This window comes from Balaenoptera physalus (assembly GCF_965194825.1).
Source record: "Balaenoptera physalus genome assembly, chromosome: 16".
Lineage (NCBI taxonomy): Eukaryota > Metazoa > Chordata > Mammalia > Artiodactyla > Balaenopteridae > Balaenoptera > Balaenoptera physalus.
In genome coordinates, this window is record NC_138898.1 from 69845628 (window position 1) to 69851627 (window position 6000).

Genomic DNA, 6000 nt, shown 5'->3' on the forward strand with positions numbered 1-6000 from the left:
TCACTGGCCTGCTGGTCTGCCTCTGACATGGGCCCCATCCTTGGGTGCTCCTGACTCCAGGCTGTCCCAGGGAAAAAGGCCTTTCCCTGCCTGCCCAGGGTTTTCCAGAATGAAGACGGCACTCCTTGGTTGTACAGGGAAGGGATGGGCTACTTTCTTGGCAGAGGGAACTACAAGTACAAAATCAAGCCAATGTGAAACCATGCTGTGTTTGCAGAACTGTAAAATGACAGGCTTGGCTGGCATGTGGACCGCAGGGAAATGAGGTTTGAGAATTCAAGTCTCCAGTGTGATAACCTCAGTGAAATTGCTTTGCAAACTCCCAGGGTTGTCGTGGGGAACGAAGGAGACACTGCACGGAAGCGGCTTTGCAAACTGGAAAAGCGTTAGGCAAATGTTAATTATCACAAGATATTTCGGAGGAGCCTAATTGGTATCGGGAAAGAGAGAGCAGAAAATTAAAATACCTGCTAATTTCTCTTGAATCCACATTCTCAAAAGAATTCATAAATGAAAAATTCTCATTTCATTGCTCTCATCTTTTTTTCAGGTTAGTAAATTGTAATAGATTTTGGACTCTAATAAAAATTCAGTCAATTTCCTGGTCATTATCAATTACACTAGCAGGTTTTGAGACTTGCAGTAATTTTTGTTGCCCACCCATAAGGCCACATCCAGCTAATTCTTTATCCAAATACTTCTTAGATGCACCCTGTCTCTTCTCTTTCCTCTGACACTGGGGTGGGGGACAGGTCTATGTCTCCTTCGTTTTGGGACATACCCTTAGTCACTAGCATAGTGTCTGACAGATAGTAGGCACTTGATAAATATTTGTTTAGTGCAGTATCCAAGTCTAAATGGCATCATATTATACCTGAGTTACTGCAGGGACTTTTTAGCTCCACCCTGGCCCCTGCCCCTTTGTTCCCGAAGCCATTTGTCTACATTTGCTCAAAACCTCAATCCATTTTCCTCAGTCTAATAAAATACTATTGGTAAAACTAACTTAACTAATGTTACATACTAATGCTACTAATGAAGAGTCCAAATCTACAGTTTAACCGAAACACTAAGGTAGGAAACTAAACAAAGAGGTGAAACTATTCAAGAAAGCATAATTATTAGTATTCTTATTTTCCGATTATATAATAGTATGCTTAGAGAACTCAAGACAAGTAGTCAAAGCTTTATTGGAACCAGCAAGTGAGACATCAAGAGGATCAAAGCCCAAACATAACAGCAATGGCTGATCAGAAAATGGAATGGGAAGAAGATTCCATTCACAGCATTCTAAGCGCCCACAGGTGGGAAGGATGGCCTCCTTTGCGATGACTCTGGGTTGTACTTTGTCTCCTGGGTTCCGAAGCAGCCCTGCTTGTGCCTGAAATCTCCCTAAGTCTCTCACAAAACTGATGGAAAGCGCTATGGAAATCTCCATCCCTTGCTGCAGCTAACAAGGAGTGCACAGGCTCTGGCTCCCAGTGTCTGGGTCAGAAACCTGTCTTTGCCATAGCATTAACTGCGTGACCTTGAGCCACTTAACAACTTACCATGTGCCTCAGTTTCCTTACCTGTAAAATGGGGTAATAATAGAATTTACTTCGTGGGGTTATCAGGATTAAATTAGTTAATTCATGGAAAGTGCTTGAAACAGTGCCCAATAGGTAGCAGGCACTCAATTAATGTCCATTATGATTCTACCATCAAGGCTTCAGCAGTCATGCTCTCTAAGCTTCAGCTATGGATACTGCCACAGGGGGGTGGAGGAGGAGGAAGTGTGCCTTATTTGGCTGAGGATGTGGGGCTTTCAGATCATCCTGAGTTTTTCTTCAGAACAGCAAGTTATTACATTATAGGGTAATAGGTAGAACCATATAAAATGGACATTTTAAAAGGCAAAAAGTGGCCAAAAAGTGGCCTAATCATTTTCAATTTACTTGTTTTGCCTACTGGACTGTGTATGTCTTGAAAGCCTGGGCAAAGTTCATTCTTCTTTCTGGTCCCCAGTCCTTGGCAATGGTTCTGATACTGAAGGAGGTGCTCAGCGTGTGTGTGTGATGAAGATAAGACTTGTGGTCAGAACACACATAGCATGTCCATCCCAGAAGGGAGGAAGGCGAGTTCCAGAGAGCAGGGGCAAATATCTGCCCCGATAGCCACACCCCATCCCCAGCACTGCCCCCACCCCAGGATGGGGGTTGATGCCTTCCTCTCTGTCCCATGGTACACAGGCTCCCTTCTAGTATATCACACTCCAAGCTTCACATGGAGGTATCTGCTTTTTCATCTCTCCAACTAGACTGTGCTCTCCCTGAGGGCAGGATCCCAGATCTATTTGTGGCACCTGTAGGAAGCACTCAGTTCTCAACTGAATGAATACTGGGAAGTCCTAGCAGGATTCAGTGGGGTGGCTCCAGTTGTGGGGACTCATTCCTATCTTTAACAGCTTTGTATATTTAGTGAAACAAGGAACCCTTGGTTTGAGGTCCAAGGATGGAGCTTTGGTTTTTCAGGCCTGCTCACTAGGAGTAACTTGGGAAAGCTATTTGACTCCTCCTAACTTCAGTTTCATAATGGATGAGAAAGTCCTTTGTAAATTTTAATTCACTTTGCATATTGGCCAACACTATATTGACATTAATGGCTATTACTGATGACTCTTTTTAAGCATTAGAAACAGAGCCTGGCACATAATAGATGGTCAATAAACATTTACCCCATGGACTAGATTTGGAATTCTGAGCACTTGATTGAATTGAGTCCACTTCTGGCTGATAAAGGAGACCTTGGAAGGCTCTGGAAGATGGCAGAGTTTTCCAGGGAGTTGTTTCATCACAATGTGCCACTTGAAAAAAAAAGAAGCAACTCAATTTCCTTTTTGTAGGTTAGGTGTGGGGTGGAGAGGGAATTCACCTTCCTGTCCTTGCTTAAAAATAATTTCAAGTAATTAAACCATCTGCTTGGGGAAAGGGCAATGCGGACGCCGGGAGAGTCCTTGATCACGAAGGAAGACATAGTCCCTCAAAATGCCTGCAGAGACCAGGCTGGAAAGGTGAACCGAGGCAGAGGTCTGTAGACACAGCATTTGTCTTCTCCGATGCTCTGAATACCAATGTCCACTGCAGGCCCAGCGGCAGCACAGGCACCAGCAGGGGTGCACAGGCTTGTCACAGCTCAGCTCTGCTGCTCAGTGGCTGAATTCTCTTGGGCAGCTCACTTTACTTCTCAGGGCCTCAGTTTCCCCATCTGCCAAGTGAGCATAGAATTTCCAAGCTCACAGCCACTGCTGTGAGGATGAAATGAGGCATCGTGGAGAAAACGTTTGATCTAGTGTTTGTCTCAGAGTAAGTGCTCAATAAATGGTAGTGGTGGTGATGACGATGATGATGATGATGATGATGATGATGGTGGTGGTTATAGTCAAGATGTTTTCTTCAGTCTCTTCAAGATTAGTAAGGAAATTACACTTATCGAATTAGGAAGGCAGTCATCTGTTTATCCATCCATCCATCCATCCATCCACCCATCCAATACTTAACAAGCCTCTTACCACGTGCCATGCGCCAATGCCAGAGGGCATTGGAGTCAAAGAGAGGACTCAGATTCTGTGCCTACTGTCAAGGGCACATCGCCTGACTCAATACCTTTTTGAGGCTCCCAGGCAGAGATAAGTTTGAGTCCCCACAGGAATTTAAATGCCTCACCCTCACTTCTGTTATAGAATGTGTCACATTGTATTATGATTATTGATTTGCCTTCCTACCTAACTAGAGTGTGAGTGCTTTAAGGGACCATTTCGCCATCATCTTTGTCTTTTCCCACATCGTTATCCCCTATAACCTTCGGCACAAAGCAGGGCCTCATGAAATGGAGCCCGATCCTTTATGCAGCCTAAGAGAACAAGTGGGGATCAGATGGGAAATCCTTGTCAGTCTCTCCTTTTTTTTTTTTTTTTTTTTTTTGATGTGGACCACATTGTAAAAGTCTTTATTGAATTTGTTACAATATTGCATTGCTTCTGGTTTATGTTCTGGTTTTTTGGCCCCAAGCACCTGCTACATGCCAGGCCCATGACGTACATCGTCTCATGTATTCTCAGCAAGGTGGGTACTCTTAGCCTTATGTTATAGATATGGAAACAGAGGCTCAGAGAAATCAACTACACACACCTAGAAAGTCCAGTGGATCTCAAATCCAGGTCTTACCAACTTCCTTTCTTGCAGTAAAGCATTTAGAGTGGTTGGAAAGTGGCTGTGAGGCCAAAAGTGTGATGGTGTAAATGGATATGGCATGTGTGTGTATTGTACACATAGTTAAATTTGAGGAAAGGCGTTAACACAGAAAATTCCAAATCCTAGAGGGGCAAGGCAGGAGACATAAGTGAAAGAAGCAGGCCAGATAGAAGAAAAAACTCTTTGTGTTGGGCATGAGAGGGCATGAGTGGGGCTGAGGTGAATGATGGCACCAGCTTCATGTAAAGTGACCAGAGCTGCCTGTTTCTGGGCACTTGATGACAGTCAGGGAGAGCTCAGTTTTGCCAGACTTTAAAATTTCTCAAGAGTCATGAGAAATCTGAAGTGTTATGAGCTTGTCTCTGAATGTTAATAGGGAAGGTGCTGCATTTTAAGAAAACCTTGAACAGGCTTCTCTCGCATTCTGAACGGTCTGAGTTTCCAGGCAGCCGTCAGAGACCGTGACCCCCCCGTCCAGGCCTCTTTGGAAAGTGAATGAGGGGCTTGAGAAGGGTGTCCACCAGCAAGCATCTGACCAGCACTTAGTGTTGACAGTGATTAAGGAAAAAAAGTCCTCTCATTTCTCAGATCCCACCTCTTCTGGCCAGAAGGTCTATTCCGAGAAGATCCAAGAGGCGACCAGCCTTTTCTTCCCTCTTCCACGAGCTCTCTCTGCCCATTGTCAAGATGTCCTCAGTGTCTCCACCTCAGTCTTGGGGACATTACTCCCTTCCTCCTGCTGGACCCTGGTCCTCAGAACTGAATGCAGTCACAGTGGCAACGTCCCTCTGCCACAGCTGGCCACAACTCGCTCCCGTTCATTTGCAAGTGACAGAGCTGAAGGTGACCCTATTCTTCTCACCCAGGCACTTGCTTCCTCTCTGATCAGGACTCTTGCAGCTGACAGCTGGGTCATCAGCGGGACTTGCCCATGGCCATGACCGAGACCATGGCCCTCCCAACGCGGGCGCCCCCCGCGGCCCCGGGGCCGGCACATGTCCCAGAACATCATTAGTTGGCTCACTTCTTTTGGCTGCCTCTGTTTTACTTGGAGACGGAGGAGATGGTGGAGAGGGCAGGAGTGGGATGTGAGGGCTGTGAACGTGACCCTTGACCCGCACTCCCACTGCGTGCCCTGCCCTGTGCCGGCGCCCAAACCCTTCACATCCCTTCCCACGGCAGCCGCCTCCTCAGCTTCTCCCTGTTCCCCTCGCACCACCTTCCCTCGATTCTTCTCACAGCAGCTAGACAGGCCTTGGAAAACCTCACATTAGGTCATGTCACCTGCTTAGTGTGTCTTGCAACACTTAGAGTAAAAGCCAAGCTCCTCGCTGGACCGAAGGACCCACAGCATCCAGCCGGTGACTCCCTCGTCCCCACCTCTCGCTCGTCACATCCCAGCCCCGAGGCTGCATGCCGTCCCCCTCCCGGCTTTCACCCTCCTGGTCCCTCTGCTCGCACGCCCTTCCTTCCCCGCTGCCACTCCCACCTTCCCATCATTCCGATCTCCACTCAGACATCAGCTCTCTGGAGAGCCCTTGCCTGCCCCCCATCTCTCTACCACGTCTTCTCATCCCCGTAGCGTGCATCACTAGCTAACAGGACTTTGTGGATGCATGGTTTACTTGCTGACTGCTCGCCCCTCTGCTTTTCCTCCAGTGACAAGGGTTCCTGGCACGTGAAAGGGCCTCCACATACATATGCTCAGTGGGAGACTGAGGCTTGAAGAAGGGCAAATTACCTGCTCAAGACCTTACAAAGCGGAACT